Below are 19,219 nucleotides of genomic sequence, written 5' to 3' on the forward strand. Positions count from 1 at the left end.
AAGAGACCCGTTGTAGTTCATTCAGTCTCATCGTTTCAGAAAGGAAGTATTTACAAAATTAAATACAACGAAGCCATAGTTGCTACTTTTTTATTTTATGCAACTAACAACCATTGACAGCGCCAATCTCCTGGCTTGTTGAGGTGTGATGGATGTATTATATATCTGGATGCAATGACAGAAGTAGCAAAAAACCTGGGGCGGCACGCTATACTATGCACAGATTTGTAGCTAACCTGTTTTTAAGTCAGGCCCTTAATTACATCGGCCACTCCCCTTTGAGAGATCCCCCTTATTTATTCCACTTAAAGCCCTGTCAAAGTAGAGCTGTTCCCAAGAAAACGCCACCTTTGCTCTACTCTAGCGTCTGCGTTGAGTTCTAACGAGCAGCATGACAGTTGTATTTATTTTCGAGCTGCCATGCTGAGAGCGCCTGGAGCAATCCAAGCGGAGCTCTAATTAGTGTGACGCTTAATTACAGTGGGGCATTGCGGGGCTAAGCGTTGTAATGCGTAAGGGTAACCCGCGATGCGTGGCACTTGGAAAGACGGCACAGCGCATGAATCGACTAATACACAACGATTACAAAGGGCGGGTTAAACCCTAGCATGACAAGTCCCCAGAGAACAGGAGCTAGTCGTTGTGTTTCTCAGGCACGATCTGCACCTGTGCCACTAAGGATGGCACCTGTCATGCTAAGGTATTAGGCTACAGAGCCCACGTTAAGCTTGTGGGCTTTGCTCAGTGTATAGATTCACTAATTTGTTACACAACTTGACTGTGACTGAGTCACCAAAACTAGTGCCCTGAGTTGCACAAGTGTAAAAAGACAGTGCACAGCCACATTGGCCTTCTCATGGTGTCACCTCCAGTGGTGGCGCTCAAACAAAACTGCCTTGCGTGACACAGCGTGGCACCATGGTGCAGCGGTGATTGTACACTGAGTGTGCACTGTATAGCATAGGATTTCCACTGGAAGCGTGCACTTCCTGTACACATTCCTGAGCCTAAACAGACTGAGAAGGATCCCCAGCACTGGATGTGAGCCGTGTACTGCTGCACACAACCAAATGAGTGGGATGTGTGAGAAATATACACATTTCTCCTTTTTGTCTCCTGCTTCAACGACACATTATTTTTGATGCACAGCCAGTCTGGCTATCTTAATATACTGGGATTTGCACCAAAACTGTCTGCTCTGATCTCCCAAGTAACACCCCCTTGAAGCAATGCAGCAGACCAGGGGTTTGTTTAGAGGAAAAGGCACCAAGCCGGTGCAAAACACCATTAGTGCTGGACATTAAATCCCCTCGGGAGACTTTGCAAAACTTTGCGTTAATTAGTGTTGCTTTGCGCTGACACAAAGTCTAGAAAACCTGCACCTACATTCGTATGTGAATCATCACATGTGGTCTCCCAGAAGCAGAGGCACTGAAGCCTTCTGAAGATGGGCAGTCCCCATTGTATGCAGTGACAAAGGTGTGGGTGGACAGCTTGGACCATATGTGTGCACCCAGACTGTGGGTCTTGAGTACTTCATTCCAATGATGACCACTTAGTGCCCCTAAACACCCCTCCAGCTAGGTGCAGCTGTAAACAAGTGTACGTTGGAGGGGTAATTGGATCTATATTGGAAAGACCTACGCGGTGAGGGCACTCTGTCTGAAGTGCTTCACAATCCCCAAGATCAGACCTAGTTTGTGAGAGTGCTCTTCTAGGGCCCCCCTCACACCCCAGTAGGTCAAGATAACAGACTGTAGTGACCTACTGCAACACCTCAACACACTATCAGGCCTACATCTAGAAGACACAATATCAGGAGTGCTTTTAGAGGGTATATTACTTTGTCTATTTTGCAGTAAATTTTAACACATTTCCACACGTTGGTCAGATGGTGGCTTTTGGGTGGGAGTATATGCTCCAGTGAGCGTGAGTCTGCACCAAAGGCACTTTTAGAAGCTGAGAGCTGTGGAGGGGCACAGGGTTGCTGCATGGACTTTCAGCTTTTTTGAGAGTTCCTGGGCCATGAACCTCCACTGTGTGTGCCGCGTCACACAGACACCCACCGTGACTCTGCTTTATGACTTACGGGCCAGCACCCACTCTGCACATGCAAGTGAGTGGGGCTTGCTGATCTCATCTTCCGGGCCCAGATGCAAGGTTGATGAGAGACTAGGAGGGCTGCCACAGGCAGCAGCTGACGATACTTGTTACCAAAATGGTCCCTTCACGAACCTAGTTCAAGGGCACTCTGGAGGGCAAGGTGAACCAAGAGGTGCCAAACAGGGTTGCGTGACACTGCACCGGACACCTCAGCATGTCCTGCTAGCCCTTGCTAAGCGGATGCTGATGAGCAGGCAGTGTTTAGTAGTGACGTCAATTGTGATGGCCTTTGCTCAGTGTCATCCACACTGTGCCCTGCAAGTACAATTTGTGTTGCCGTTGGGATGGGCAGCTGCCATTGCAGCTCCAACTGATATCACTGCTGCCCCCAAAATGTGCCCAGGTCAGGAGAGAACAAGGAGGGTGGACCTACGGCCCTCTGTTGTTGAGTTGTAGTTCCCAACCTGTTGAGAAACGGCCTGTGTATGGAACACTATAACAATATGTATGTTTTGTGATTCCATTTCAATATGGCAGCCATGTTGGATCTACATGCAATGTGGTGGCCATCTTGGAAGTACTGAAAATCATTTTAAAAGATTGTTGTCCATCACTATTGGTTTTCTAGTGCTTGTTTCACAATTTTACGAACAATGGAAAGCCACTGATGGCAGCTACAGGCGGCGGGCAGGAGAGAGGGGAAGGTTAGAGATTAGAAAGAAGCTCTCAGTGCTAGCATTGCTTGATATCTTAAGTGTTAGAAGGGAGGATTAGGAAGGGGACAAAGGGAGGGCGAGAGAGTGGATTTGAAGCAAACATACCAAGAATGGCTGGGAAGGCGTGGAGGTGAAAAGAGAGAGAGAGACAGAGGGACAGAGAGTGAAAGCAGCGGGATATGCAGTCCCACTGAGTGCTTAGTCGGAAATGCCAGAGAAATATGCAAAAAGAAAACTAGTTCCCTGATGTTGGCAGTGGAAGGATGCACGCACACCAGTGAAAAGCAAGATGAATCCTAGATACTGACCATCATGGCTCAGTGAGTTGAGGTCAATGGTGAACTGAAGCTTGAGAGTTCAAATGTGAAAAAGCAGAAATAGCCGTCCATCCTTCTGAGGTGGCAAAATAGATTAACTTTAAACTGGATGATGGGAGCATCTGTTATGCACAGCGCATAGACAGGAATATAGTATGAGGCGCTTGTGTAGAACAAAGTAAAATTACTCTTTGTTTGGTGCAAGCTAATTTGAAACTAACAACACATCTGATATCACAACTTTACACGCTTGAAAATCATCGTCACTCAAAGGAGTTCCTGAGTGATTAATCTATATGTCTAGGATGGGTCGATGGGATTCCTGGTGTGGTGGCACTTTGATGCCCAGTGCCACACACCACACGAGGTAATCAGATTTTCTATTGGTTTTCTAGTGCTTGTTTCACAATTTTACGAACAATGTTTCGTTTCAGAAATCTTTATTTCGATCACAGATCATAAAAGATACATAACAAAATATGGACAATTAAAAAAGTATTAAACATGATGTGATCCAATGAATTAAGACATTAAAATGCATTAAGGGAAAAAAGGAAGTATAGTGTACTGTGCTAAAATCTAACAATAAGTCAATTTATACAAGTCTTTTCAGGACGCTGCTACGCGTAAACCACATGGAAGTTAAGAATTTCGCAACTGCAAAAACGACAATGGGAGAAAGGTCTGACTTTAAAACCCTATAGGCTGGTTGGAAGGATCTGAAGCCCAAGTTCCTAAGTAACGGGACTAACCAGCGTTTCCTGCTCCTCTTGTAGCCCTTGCAGAAAAAAACGGCGTGAACTTCGTCTTCTTTCGGATGAGCACAAACAGGGCAGGTTGCTGTGGTGGAGCATGGAGACCAAGACGCTGTGAAAAAAGCTAGAGGAAGGCATCCATATCTCCATTGAAAGAATAATTTCCTCGTTAGCAGAGGGGAGATCGCATCAAGAGTGCTTTCAAGGCAGTAGGAGTCTTTTGCTTTCAGGAATAAGTGGGTCAAGGATCCTTCACGGCTCTCGTTGATGGCTCTTGTGAGCATCAAATTGTAGTATGCTCTTGCGAGTGCCTTCTTTGAAATCTTTACACAGGATTTGGAAGGATCGGTATATAGTTCCGGATAACCCAGATCCTCAAACCTACCCTTGACATAGGTCAGCCACGGAATCCTCGAGGCGTTCCGCAGCTGTAAGAATTCCTGAAGTTCCTCTCTGTAAATTAAAAGATCGGAGCTACACCACAAACGCCTCCAAAAGGTTAGGGGTTTAAGACCTAGCTCCTCTGATATTGGTCTTACTCCCAGGTCTAATCTAAGGGGGAGTAATGGAGTGCTTTGAGGAAGGGCAGTTACCTGTCTCAGGAATTTGTTTTCGGTGGACTGTAACTTTGGGACATGAGTGTGACCCCAGATTTCACCCCCATATGTAACACCCGCCCTTGCTTGGGTTTTATATATATGAATAATTGGGGTCAGTGGACGGTAGAAAGATTTGTTCGCCAAGCGCAAAGTGCCACCCGCCAACTGTGCCAGTTTGATGGTCGCTTTGGCCTGATGAGACGTCCACGATAGATGTTCGTTTAATGTGATCCCCAAATATTCAATATTGTGCACACGTTCCAATTGTGTTGTGCCGAGCCTGGGTGGGGCACGATTCTGGGGCTTGGGGTTCAGAATCATGAACTTAGTTTTTTGAGGGTTGATTTCCAGTCCCCGATCGTTATAAAAATCTAGAAAACCATCCAAGATGCGCTGGATCCCCATAGGGGATTTAGACAGCAGCAGGGTGTCATCTGCAAACATAATTGCAGGCACCCTGCTGCCGGTTAATTTTGGAGCATCCGAGTTGTGAATCCTGTTTAGGTGAGCAACTACCCCGTTCACAAAGATGCAGAACAGGGTCGGTGCGAGCACACAACCCTGTCTCACGCCTCTGCGAACGGGGAACTTTTCGGTTAGTTTGCCACCTTTGCCACACCTTACGCGAGCGTAGTTATTGTGGTGAAGTCTCATCAGGATTGTCAGGATGTCAGTAGGTACGTCCAACTCTTCCATAACTCTCCATAGCCTCGCTCTGGGAACCAAATCAAAGGCGGCACGTAAGTCTACAAAGATGGTGTATAGACTGCCGCCCTCGATTATGGCTGTTCTCCAGTAGAGGAGATTTAACCTGAAGATTCGGTCTATGGTTGACACGCCCTCCCTGAATCCTGCCTGGTTTGGGGACAAGATTTCCATTTCTTCGATCCAGGCCTGCAATCGATTCAAAATCAGTCTACCGAACAATTTTTGGGATATATATCGATTAAACTGATAGGACGATAGTTGGAGGGGAGCAAGGGGGATCCCTTTTTGAAAATTGGGACCACCTCTGCTCCCCTCCAAGTATCAGGCACCTCCAGTCCCCCGGCAATAGCATTAAATACTAGTGTGAGATAGGGTGCCCATATCCCGGGTTCCTGCTTAAACAGGTCACCGGGCACCCCATCGAGACCAGGGGCTTTTCCAGCAGCTAACCCTTTAATGGCTTCCCTCACTTCTTTTTCAGTGAAAGCAACCCCGATCGGGCAGAATGAAATTGTGGGACCATCTCTGTTCTGTTCACCCCCACCCTCTGCGTACAGGGCTTCAAAATGGGTCTGCCATACCGTGGGGGCTATATTGGGCTCTATTGCGGAAGATAAATCCTCCGTGCCATTCGCCACTACACGCCAAAATTTACGGGAATCTCTGGTTGTTAATGCATTAGTGAGATTTTCCCAGTAATCGTGGTCCCATTCTGCCCTTGCATTCTCTAGGAGGATTTTGTAGGATCTTCTCCTGGCGCGAATTTCATCTTTGTTGTGATGTTCCTTTATGGCAAGTAGCAAGTTGGCCTTAGCTTCCCTGCAAGCAGCATTGTACCAAGATGTCTTTGGTTTAAGGCCATTCCTTTGCTTTGAAGATGAAAATAGATCCTGCTCTAGGGTAATGAGGATGCCTGCATGTATTTGTGCAAGCTCTCCTCGCATAACGTCGTCTAAAACCCTAGATCCTAGCTGGAAGGCATCCTCCAGTAATGGAATTATCCTTTCATATAGGCGGGATATTCGATCTGGGTTGCTGGCCAGTTTCTCCCACTTGACCTTCCTACGATTATTTTCAAGTAGGAGGCCCGTTTTATCTTTAACCAACCCATTGATTCTTGGGTCTCTCCCAGGTAGACAGTAGGTCAATTCCAGGGAGTTGTGGTCACTGTCTAGTCTTGGGGTAACTTTAAAGTCCACTATTGCTGACCACATGAACAGTTTAACCATTATGTAATCCAATCTGGATTCGCTGCCGGGTTTATTAAAAGTATGGATACTTGGCATGTCTGATTTAGTGCGACCGTTGCATGCCCTTAGACCAAGGTTGAGAGTGAGGGCGGTTATCTGTAGGGCAAGTGGAGTCCAAGCGCGTGGAGAAGGTGCCACCGTCTCAGGTATGAGCCAGTATGAGTCTTCTTCCAGAGAAGGACCATCACGTAGCCCCGGCAGTGGTTCATATTGAGCATTAAAATCGCCTCCTACCAGGCAAGCCAGTTCGCTTGGGATACCTTCTAGGAGCTTGGCTAGCTCATCCACTGTGCCAGATTCTTTATGCATTGGAACCGGCCTTGAATAGATATTAATTACTATCAACTTCGATGAGTCTGGCCACTCGAGTGAGACAGCCAGTAAATCATCAGAAGCGGTCTCTAGATAAGTAGCTTGGCATCCTAAATCCGTGGCTACCCATGTGGTTAGTCCCCCAGATGGCCTGCCCCTACCCCCCCATTTAGCTGCCTTGAAGAAGGAGGCAAAACCCGGAAATGCTATTTCTTCACGCGCCCAAGTTTCTTGTAATAGAATTATATCCTTCGAACTGATATATGTACCCCATTCTGTGCAATCTATCTTGCTAGCAAGGCCAGCCACATTCCATGAAATCACTATTATTTCTAGTGGTTGGGTGGAGGCCGTGCCCATATAAGCCAAAGTGGTGGTGGTGCACTCGTGGGGCCGCCGAAGGTTTGTGGGGACGACGGACGTGCCCTTGGGGTTATTATCATGGAGGGGAGAGGAGGGCGCGACACTTGGGACAAGTGCAGGATCGACTGTGCCAAATGCTGAAGGATGAATATCAGCACCCAGGTCAAATTTGAGCCCATTTATGTGAGATGTTTGAATTGCGCTCCCCTCATCAACCGCATGTCAGTCTACCATCTCAAGGCTACTAAAGCGGTTATGGGTAGATAGATGGGCGGGGTAGTGTATTCTATGTGGCCCTGGAATTCCCCTCCTCTGTCCACCACCTCCCCCCCTCCTTCTTGCAACAGTTTCCCAGCCGGCCTCACCCCTATAAGTAGGGAACTGCTCTGTTGGTCTTTCCCTGTATGACGGATAGTTGTTGTTCTTCCTCCGACTATTTTCCCAACCCTCCAACAGCTCCTGGTGATGCCTCCACCTGTGATCCTCCAGATTGTAAAAATTTGAGGGGTAAAAGAATGAGAGGGGTAATGGTTGGATGGTGCTCGCAAAATCCCCATCAGCAGCACGGGTGCAGATATATGCGGCTGCATTCGGATCTCTGAAGGTGACCAGAATGCAGTCGCCACCGATGGATTTCTTAGTGTAGCCCACCCACGTTGCCCTCCTAGCCATGGTTATATCGCTAGTAGTACCTCTCGGTAAGGGTCTGTTTACGGAGAGCCAATTAATTACTTTATTCATAAGTGAGATGGTGGATTCAGATGTAGTAGAATTTAATTCAGGGACCCCCACCAGAACCAGAGTGTAAGGTGCTACTTCTGGGGGGAGGTTTATGAATTTAGATTTAGAAGTAATGTCAGGTTTCTCTCCAGTAGTAGGAGGGTCACTCTTAGCTTTGGCCGGAGGCTGGGTATTATTGTCTTTCGGCGGGAGGGTTGATTTTGGGATAGCAGTAGCTGATTGTTGAATGGGAGTGGGGGCCTTATTTACAACCAATGGTGCCGGAGCGTTAATTGGTACAGGTTGTGGGGGTTTGGGATTAATTTGCGGGGATTTATTAGTAGTTGGTGTGGGAGGGAAGTTGCCTTTGGTAAGTTTTGAACCTGATCCCTCTCTAAATATTTTGGTCCCACTGTTGACAGTTTTCCTTGAGTCTACGAGTTGCACGGTAGCCTTTTCAATACTAACTAGTCTGGCTTCAATCTTAATCAGTCTTGCCTCAAGAGGGCTCAACAGAGACCTAACTAAGGTGCCTATATCTTCCAAAGTAATGTCATCTGAAATAGTATCTGATGGTGCGTTGCTAATAGGTTGTGGTAATGAAATAAACTTACTCGTTCTAAGGGGAGATGGCGGTCCTAATGTATTCCCAGTGTGCTCGGAGGAAGCACCTATCTCCCTTTTGCCTCTGGCTTGCTTAGATTTCGAAGTTTTAGTCCTATGATCTACTTTATTTTGGAGGCTCTGCTTCTTTTTAGGAACAGCCCCTTCCCTGGTACCCCTGTTGCTGTCTAGGTTAGTTCCTGCAACTTTAGCTGTCTCAGTGTTCTCTATGGATGTAAGCTGGGGGGTTTGCGTGTTGGGTAGGGCCATAAGGCTCATGTCCTCAAGGTAACTCGGGGCCTCAGTAGTAAACTCGGGATTGGTGAAATTAATGGCTGGAATAGGACATGTTGCCGGGTCTATACTATGGTTATTTGGAAGACCAGGTCTATTTTCTGGGGTTCTAACATGGGCCATAGGGCCCAATGAGGACCTTCTTACCCAGTCTATTTCTTGTGAGATTCTGCGCTCGAGAACCTCTATTTCCTCAAACACAAGGGAGCCAGCTTTGGCAAAGTAAGTGTCAATAGGTCCTTTAACGGCCCCAGATGCAGTTTGTGAGGAAGTTTTGCTCCTGGTTTCCCGTGTGCACATTTTACTGACAGATCAAATACCTTTGGATCCAGGCGAAAGAGGGGGGGCCCGGACCGGACTCTCACGTACTCGAACGGCCTCAAACGGCCCGCTCTTTGCCCGGTCTTCGCCCCGGACGCTCCCGCGCGCTCCCGCGCAGCGTCGCTCTCCAGTATTTATATCCCAAGGACCAATGAGGTGTGTTGTGACAAGGTGTGGGCGGGGCGTTCAGGGAGAGCGGGGCCAGGTGACTCAGCCTCCGGGTCCGGGACTCCTGGGAAGATGAGTCCCGGTTCACGCTCGCAGCCCTGTAGCCTTGCAAGCCCCCACGAAACAGCCAGACCGGCAGGAGACCAGCAGTGGCAAGTGGAGGTGAGGGGGTTCCGCAGCGGGACCCGCGAAGCGGGTTCCGCAAGTCGTGGGCGTGAACAGCCCTCACACCAATGCAGCGCCAGCCAGAAGCAACAAGCAGCGTCCCACGAAGAGAGGGTCCAGGTGCAGTTTAAATTTAGCAAGGTGTGGGCGGGGCGTTCAGGGAGAGCGGGGCCAGGTGACTCAGCCTCCGGGTCCGGGACTCCTGGGAAGATGAGTCCCGGTTCACGCTCGCAGCCCTGTAGCCTCGCAAGCCCCCACAAAACAGCCAGACCGGCAGGAGACCAGCAGCGGCAAGTGGAGGTGAGGGGGTTCCGCAGCGGGACCCGCGAAGCGGGTTCCGCAAGTCGTGGGTGTGAACAGCCCTCACACCAATGCAGCGCCAGCCAGAAGCAACAAGCAGCGTCCCACGAAGAGAGAGTCCAGGTGCAGTTTAAATTTAGCAAGGTGTGGGCGGGGCGTTCAGGGAGAGCGGGGCCAGGTGACTCAGCCTCCGGGTCCGGGACTCCTGGGAAGATGAGTCCCGGTTCACGCTCGCAGCCCTGTAGCCTCGCAAGCCCCCACGAAACAGCCAGACCGGCAGGAGACCAGCAGCGGCAAGTGGAGGTGAGGGGGTTCCGCAGCGGGACCCGCGAAGCGGGTTCCGCAAGTCGTGGGTGTGAACAGCCCTCACACCAATGCAGCACCAGCCAGAAGCAACAAGCAGCGTCCCACGAAGAGAGGGTCCAGGTGCAGTTTAAATTTAGCAAGGTGTGGGCGGGGCGTTCAGGGAGAGCGGGGCCAGGTGACTCAGCCTCCGGGTCCGGGACTCCTGGGAAGATGAGTCCCGGTTCACGCTCGCAGCCCTGTAGCCTCGCAAGCCCCCACGAAACAGCCAGACCGGCAGGAGACCAGCAGCGGCAAGTGGAGGTGAGGGGGTTCCGCAGCGGGACCCGCGAAGCGTGTTCCGCAAGTCGTGGGTGTGAACAGCCCTCACACCAATGCAGCGCCAGCCAGAAGCAACAAGCAGCGTCCCACGAAGAGAGGGTCCAGGTGCAGTTTAAATTTAGCAAGGTGTGGGCGGGGCGTTCAGGGAGAGCGGGGCCAGGTGACTCAGCCTCCGGGTCCGGGACTCCTGGGAAGATGAGTCCCGGTTCACGCTCGCAGCCCTGTAGCCTCGCAAGCCCCCACGAAACAGCCAGACCGGCAGGAGACCAGCAGCGGCAAGTGGAGGTGAGGGGGTTCCGCAGCGGGACCCGCGAAGCGGGTTCCGCAAGTCGTGGGTGTGAACAGCCCTCACACCAATGCAGCGCCAGCCAGAAGCAACAAGCAGCGTCCCACGAAGAGAGGGTCCAGGTGCAGTTTAAATTTAGCAAGGTGTGGGCGGGGCGTTCAGGGAGAGCGGGGCCAGGTGACTCAGCCTCCGGGTCCGGGACTCCTGGGAAGATGAGTCCCGGTTCACGCTCGCAGCCCTGTAGCCTCGCAAGCCCCCACGAAACAGCCAGACCGGCAGGAGACCAGCAGCGGCAAGTGGAGGTGAGGGGGTTCCGCAGCGGGACCCGCGAAGCGGGTTCCGCAAGTCGTGGGTGTGAACAGCCCTCACACCAATGCAGCGCCAGCCAGAAGCAACAAGCAGCGTCCCACGAAGAGAGGGTCCAGGTGCAGTTTAAATTTAGCAAGGTGTGGGCGGGGCGTTCAGGGAGAGCGGGGCCAGGTGACTCAGCCTCCGGGTCCGGGACTCCTGGGAAGATGAGTCCCGGTTCACGCTCGCAGCCCTGTAGCCTCGCAAGCCCCCACGAACAGCCAGACCGGCAGGAGACCAGCAGCGGCAAGTGGAGGTGAGGGGGTTCCGCAGCGGGACCCGCGAAGCGGGTTCCGCAAGTCGTGGGTGTGAACAGCCCTCACACCAATGCAGCGCCAGCCAGAAGCAACAAGCAGCGTCCCACGAAGAGAGGGTCCAGGTGCAGTTTAAATTTAGCAAGGTGTGGGCGGGGCGTTCAGGGAGAGCGGGGCCAGGTGACTCAGCCTCCGGGTCCGGGACTCCTGGGAAGATGAGTCCCGGTTCACGCTCGCAGCCCTGTAGCCTCGCAAGCCCCCACGAAACAGCCAGACCGGCAGGAGACCAGCAGCGGCAAATGGAGGTGAGGGGGTTCCGCAGCGGGACCCGCGAAGCGGGTTCCGCAAGTCGTGGGTGTGAACAGCCCTCACACCAATGCAGCGCCAGCCAGAAGCAACAAGCAGCGTCCCACGAAGAGAGGGTCCAGGTGCAGTTTAAATTTAGCAAGGTGTGGGCGGGGCGTTCAGGGAGAGCGGGGCCAGGTGACTCAGCCTCCGGGTCCGGGACTCCTGGGAAGATGAGTCCCGGTTCACGCTCGCAGCCCTGTAGCCTCGCAAGCCCCCATGAAACAGCCAGACAGGCAGGAGACCAGCAGCGGCAAGTGGAGGTGAGGGGGTTCCGCAGCGGGACCCGCGAAGCGGGTTCCGCAAGTCGTGGGTGTGAACAGCCCTCACACCAATGCAGCGCCAGCCAGAAGCAACAAGCAGCGTCCCACGAAGAGAGGGTCCAGGTGCAGTTTAAATTTAGCAAGGTGTGGGCGGGGCGTTCAGGGGGAGCGGGGCCAGGTGACTCAGCCTCCGGGTCCGGGACTCCTGGGAAGATGAGTCCCGGTTCACGCTCGCAGCCCTGTAGCCTCGCAAGCCCCCACGAAACAGCCAGACAGGCAGGAGACCAGCAGCGGCAAGTGGAGGTGAGGGGGTTCCGCAGCGGGACCCACGAAGCGGGTTCCGCAAGTCGTGGGTGTGAACAGCCCTCACACCAATGCAGCGCCAGCCAGAAGCAACAAGCAGCGTCCCACCAACAATGGAAAGCCACTGATGGCAGCTACAGGCGGCGGGCAGGAGAGAGGGGAAGGTCAGAGATTAGAAAGAAGCTCTCAGTGCTAGCAGTGCTTGATATCTTAAGTGTTAGAAGGGAGGATTAGGAAGGGGACAAAGGGAGGGCGAGAGAGTGGATTTGAAGCAAACATACCAAGAATGGCTGGGAAGGCGTGGAGGTGAAAAGAGAGGGAGAGACAGAGGGACAGAGAGTGAAAGCAGCGGGATATGCAGTCCCACTGAGTGCTTAGTCGGAAATGCCAGAGAAATATGCAAAAAGAAAACTAGTTCCCTGATGTTGGCAGTGGTAGGATGCACGCACACCAGTGAAAAGCAAGATGAATCCTAGATACTGACCATCATGGCTCAATGAGTTGAGGTCAATGGTGAACTGAAGCTTGAGAGTTCAAATGTGAAAAAGCAGAAATAGCCGTCCATCCTTCTGAGGTGGCAAAATAGATTAACTTTAAACTGGATGATGGGAGCATCTGTTATGCACAGCGCATAGACAGGAATATAGTATGAGGCGCTTGTGTAGAACAAAGTAAAATTACTCTTTGTTTGGTGCAAGCTAATTTGAAACTAACAACACATCTGATATCACAACTTTACACGCTTGAAAATCATCGTCACTCAAAGGAGTTCCTGAGTGATTAATCTATATGTCTAGGATGGGTCGATGGGATTCCTGGTGTGGTGGCACTTTGATGCCCAGTGCCACACACCACACGAGGTAATCAGATTTTCAGACAGGAGAGTTGGCAATCTGCAGCTTTTTCTGTTTGCAAAAGAGCAGAGCCCTACAGCAATCAAGGAACTTACCTCAAGAGGGCGCTTGAACACCATGTCAGGCAGGGGCAGCAAAGAGTTTATCCTCTGTGTAGTGTCCTTCTGGGCACCTACTAGTGTTTTGCTCTGTGTTACATTCACACTAGCACCCACCCATCACAGGCGTCATGAGTCAGGTGACCCTGCTAATAAAATGGGCCGGGTGCAGATGCCATGGGCCAGTTTCAGTACCTAACAATTGTGCCCGTGTGGTCCTTGATCTGCATGTGGGCCTAGGGGCCCAAGCCACCACAATGGCGTTGAGGCAGGTCTGACACTGCGTGGCTGTTGCTAGGTTCTTGATCATCTCTCATGGGGAGGAAGTGAGCCAGGGATGCGACACCCCCACTGTGTTGTATACGGCCACATGTGACTGCGGTAAATATCGGGCTCAACACGGCCCTTTGCCTTCAAGGATCTACAACCGGAGACTGGCTGTCTCCTACCTCCACTGGTTCCGGTAGATAGAGAAGAGAAAATGCAGCTACCCAATTCCGGTGAGAGCAAGAGCCCCCGCTACACCAGCAATGTACATGCTGCAGCGCTCAAGTAGTCGAGGAGCCCAGTGACCCTCAACTTAAATCCCCGCCTCAATCCCTTTTACTGTTGCTGCCTGAGGCATCAGCCGGCTGGTGAAGCATCGCAGCCCAGCAACGCACCATCTGACCATGCTCCCTGGTCTGTCTCCTGCATTACCCGTGCAGGTGTGAAGAGCGGACCCACCCTATGACACCCGAAAAGAGAGCAAGCCTTAGAGAGTCCTGCGGATACCGGTGCTCGAGAGCATTTGAAGCACCAGAGGTAGGACTGAACCTACCCTGCAAGGGAACTTCACGCCACACAGCCCCTGCCCTATGAGCGCCTGAGGGCGAAGTGAAGGCAACGCGGTGAGAGGGTCAATGCCTCCGTACCTGCTGCCAAAAAGGTGCCTCACACACCACCAAATGCCCCAGCGAGCAGGTGCCACGAACGGAAGCACAGACATCGAGGAAAGCCTTGCACCAGCTTCTCTCAACTACGCTCAAAGCCCACAGATGCAGGAGAGACTGTCGCGGCTGGCGTAGAGAAGACCCGAGTGCAGGGCCACCTAGCGGTCGCAGGCTTACCTCAGCACCACACTCTGACTAAAACAAAAAGCAGCAGCAAGGACACTGAAGCACGCGTGAACTGCCCTGGTGTAAAACGGCCACCGTGCCCCCTATAGATTTTCATACTACACTACCACAATTGCCCGTAAGAGAGAGGAATGGGCCGGAGCGACTCCTATCTGCCCGGTACTGAGGTAAACATGGCTGGTAGAGAGAAAGAGAAACAGCCCGCACTATGAGGCAGACTGTACAACCTCCAATGTTACAGCAGCTACGCCACTTACCAGGGAATGTTCTGTGAGGCACCCCTGAGCACTTGGAGCATCCAGTGATGATTGGAGCCATCCTAGCCTTGCAGGCGGCCCCGCACCTGCATCTCCACTCCAGAGTGATACCCAGCTTTGACCAAAACTGCAGTGACCGGGACCAATAATTGCACAGCAGTGCCACCTAGTGGCCATCATTGGTTACTGCGCCTGGGAGAAGGGAGCTCTTCACAAGGAAAAAGCCAACAGCCTTAGAAGAGATGTCCTGTCCAGCACAGCATGGTGACTAAAAGTTCACCCCCCCCCCATAGCAACATTCTGCGTGACAGGCAAGTCAAGCACAGCAAAGGGTAAAGAAACTGCCTTTCAAAAAGTCAGCCCCAGAGGAAAAGCTTACACGGCATGAGAGCCTCTGCTGCACTGGACAAAGTAAGGGGAAGCACAGTCTGCAATGTCCCTGTTGGAAGTGCCCTACTTTAAGACAAGGGGAAGAGACTGTTGAACCCCGAGAGAACCCTACAGAGGCCTAAATCTACCCCAGCTGGGAAAAGGACTGCCACGTCTGTGAAAACAAAACCCCCCTATTCCTCAGTAAGATGCAGGGGATGGGCAGGCAGCACGCAAGAGCTTGATAGTTAGGATAGACACACGGGAGACAGAGACATCTCCACAGAAGGGAAGCAAGGCGGAAGGTAACACAGAGAATCTCTGCCGCCCCCGCAAAGCCCCACAATGTGTCAGACAGCCAAGTGTCCTCCCTCACACTGCCTCAAGACGGAGGTGCCAGTGATCCAAGACAGGCAAGAGGAGAGTTGCACACTCGACGTGGCAAGCTGTCACCACAACATGTGCTCCAACGACAGGTGGCACGCGGCCAGATGCCACATCACACTGCAAGCAAGGAGCGTATCACATGAAGTGACCGACCCCACCGAGAATGCATGAAGGAACGAGCAGGCAACACAATGGTGCAAGCTCGAGGTGCAAGCACAACACCCTCGAGAGAAGAGGTAACCTGCCATCCTGGCCGAGGACCACGGCAGAAACCCCTGAGGAGGGGATGGTGCCCACAAAAGGTCCTCAAGAGGAAGAAGCAATTCCTACAGACAGGACCCTCCTGCGACAGGTCCACAGAAAAGGAAAGACCGTCCCAAGGGCCAGACCCGACCGGCAAGATGTCCATGTGGCGCAAAAATGAGACATGTGGCAGGAAGCCACATCTGAGTGATGAACCTGGTCAGAAGAAGGAGAAGAGCGTGGCATGATGTCACTCCACGAAGCAAGGAAGGAGAGTGGCACAACGCCACAGGGAAAACAACCACCACAGGTGCACAAGAATGAAAGGAGAAGAGCAACAGGACAGAGGACTCGTGCCAGCACTGGAGAAGGTGTTCATCAGCACAAATGCAAAAACAACAGTTGATGGACAGAATGCAGAACAATGTCATACATACATCCCAGTACAGAGATTCCGGTTCAGGGAAGACATGGCATGGCAGTTCAGGCTGGACTGTTCCCATGAGGCACAGGGTCAAGACTGATTTGCATATGGCCATGTCTGAACTGGGGTGGCGTGGTGAGCAAAATAACGATGGATTAAACCCAGATCTGTGACTGGGGGTGAATGTTTTGCCAATGTGCAACATTCCATCCATCATCTTGTGTGTTTTGCTGTTCGCCCTGTGTGGGAAGGGTATGCCCAGACATGGGTCCCGTGCTCACTATGCCACTGGAGTCAAGCTATCCTGGCTGAAGAGGGGTGAAACCCCGAAACCGGTCCTAGGTTGCTTGATTCCGGTCCAGGGAAGACATGGCTTGACAGTTCGGGCTGGACTGTTCCCATGAGGCACAGGGTCAAGACTGATTTACATATGGCCATGTCTGTGCTGGGGTGGCATGGTGAGCAAAATAACAATGGATTAAACTCAGATCTGTGACTGGGGGTGAATGTTTTGCCAATGTGCAACATTCTGTCCATCATCTTGTGTGTTTTGCTGTTCGCCCTGTGTGGGAAGGGTATGCCCAGTCGTGGGTCCCGTGCTCACTACGCCACTGGAGTCAAGCTATCCTGGCTGAAGAGGGGTGAAACCCAGAAACCGGTCCTAGGATGCTTGATTCTGGTCCAGGGAAGACATGGCTTGGCAGTTCGGGCTGGACTGTTCCCATGAGGCACAGGGTCAAGACTGATTTGCATATGGCCATGTCTGAACTGGGGTGGCGTGGTGAGCAAAATAACAATGGATTAAACCCAGATCTGTGACTGGGGGTGAATGTTTTGCCAATGTGCAACATTCTGTCCATCATCTTGTGTGTTTTGCTGTTCGCCCTGTGTGGGAAGGGTATGCCCAGTCGTGGGTCCCGTGCTCACTACGCCACTGGAGTCAAGCTATCCTTGCTGAAGAGGGGTGAAACCCAGAAACCGGTCCTAGGATGCTTGATTCTGGTCCAGGGAAGACATGGCTTGGCAGTTCGGGCTGGACTGTTCCCATGAGGCACAGGGTCAAGACTGATTTGCATATGGCCATGTCTGAACTGGGGTGGCGTGGTGAGCAAAATAACAATGGATTAAACCCAGATCTGTGACTGGGGGTGAATGTTTTGCCAATGTGCAACATTCTGTCCATCATCTTGTGTGTTTTGCTGTTCATCAGCACAAGCCAGCCACCGGGGTGCAAAGACGTCACTGGAGATAGCATCGCGAGAGGACCAACTGTAAGCCGCTAGAAAGCGCGAACTGCGTCTAGTCCCCACGCTTCACAGTTCGACCATCCTGTCACCTGTCATCGGCTGCATGGAATCGATAGTACTATGCCCAGTAGTGCACCTGCTGGAAGACAATTGCAAGTGGCCACAAAGTCCCTCCAGTCCTCCTCAATCCATGAGGTCACCGAAAAGCAAGAGATCGCTACCTGTTTGCCCAACTGAAGGAAAGTTACCATGTTCGTCATCCAAAGTGCATCTTCAAGAAGAACATCAAAGGAGCATCGTACCACCAAAGTGGATCCAACCACTCTAGACAACCGGAGCTCAATGAGGCATTCCTGGTGCTGTAGCATGCTTGCCACCCAGGAACCTTATGTGTGTCCCTGTGAACCAGAAGCCGGCTGAAAAAGAGCGTTCCCGACCATTGGACCATCCACCCTTGGAGTTACATGAGGCCTACGAAAGGCCCGCACAGCCCACTTGGTCACCTGGCAATCCAGGGTCAAGGGCCTCAACGGAATTTCTGTGAGAGGGTAAACCAGACCGTAGAGATGCGTCAACAGACATCCCACGACAGACACCGGGAAGCACGGAGGTCACAGATGAAGACTGGTCACCCAAAGACCATAGAAAGGCATAGAACCTGAGCCCTGATGGCGGGAACACCCAGACTGAGACACCACCCTCTAAGGCTACATGAGCGACTTGGATGTGGTCCTGTTGGCAGTTCCTTAACAACGCCTTCCCGTGGCCTATACAAAGCCTGCACAGTCCACACGGTCCCATGGCAGCCCAGCAGGAAGGTCCTCCAGGAAATTCTTGTGAGAGGGGAGTCCAGGCAGGAGAGGCAAGTCTGAAGCTGCTTGGCTATCGGGAACTGGAAAGATCATCAAGTACGTAGCCTCCAAGGAGGGCCTCATCCACCAAGGTCATCCTCCATAGCTGTAGGTTTGTCATCCACTGGAACCTGAGCACCTGCAAGATCTCCAAAGTAGACTCCACCACCGCTCCAGATGCACTGCTACTAGAACTATATAAATAGACTTCCACACCGCGAGACCAGGCCAATCTGAACTACATCACCAAGGTGGACTAAAGCATCCTGACCATGTGGTCCAAAGCTCCATCACTGCCTGGCTGATGGCCTGAAGAGACTCATTTGGTGCTGTGTATTGTTTATTCGTTTAACTTATAGGTTGGACTTTCGTTTGTTTCTTTTCATTAAAGTTTGGGAAGGATGTAGTGTCCTGCTGGACACGTTCTAGTGTTTTGCTCTATGTTCCACTAACACTAACACCCACCCATCACAGACGGCACCAGTCAGGTGACCCTGCTAATAAAAGGGACTGGGCGCATGTTCCCTGGGCCAGTTCCAGTACCTAACTATTGTGTCCATGTGGTCCTTGATCAGCATGTGGGCCTAGGGGCCCAATACACCACATTCTGCAGACAGAAGGAGAGAGTCCAGCACAGAACAGTGCCTCTCTCCGCTCACCTCTCAGATCAAGCCACCCCATCTTTCTGGAGGAGGGGGATAGGATGTGAGATGGGAAGAGAAAAACACTCAGTGATCGGTATCACACACATTGAAGGTGGGAGAGCTGAAGATGGGTGAAGTCGAGAGATTTAAGAAGCACTGTGATGCCAGCGATGACTAAGAGGGGATAATGGTTTGGGGAAAGAGAGAGAAAGGAGCATGTGATGTACTTTAATAGAGTGCTAAAGTTTAAACTCCAGAGAAATCTGCAAAAATTAAAATAGACCACTGGTCAGTAGAGGAGGAAAAACTCAACCAATCAAAAGAAGGGTGAATCTTAAATCTTCCAAGGGCAGCAGAGCACAATGGGGTGGAAAGCCACTGAACTGGGAGCAATTAATTGAAAGTGGCTAGAAAGACATCCGATTGTGAGTACGGGGTTAACCCAATGTCCTCTTTATGTATATTCTAACATTTGGTGAGGCTCACATTGTTTTGTTGCAGTTTCCTGCAAACACAAAAGAGAGGCCCCATTTCTCAGCATCACACTGACCTCAGGGAGAACACATTCCAGCAAGCACTGGCTGACGGTAGCTGACCCATTTGCCTCATT

At 51.6% G+C, this 19,219-nt stretch overlaps 1 protein-coding gene across 1 annotated transcript in view; it reads left to right on the plus strand.

The window, feature by feature from the left end:
- LOC146813313 (killer cell lectin-like receptor subfamily F member 1) overlaps positions 1 to 19,219 on the plus strand; it is a 136,759-nt gene that overhangs the window by 16,366 nt on the left and 101,174 nt on the right. The gene's annotated exons all lie outside the window — the stretch shown is intronic.

Source organism: Triturus cristatus, chromosome 7, assembly GCF_964204655.1.
Source record: "Triturus cristatus chromosome 7, aTriCri1.1, whole genome shotgun sequence".
Lineage (NCBI taxonomy): Eukaryota > Metazoa > Chordata > Amphibia > Caudata > Salamandridae > Triturus > Triturus cristatus.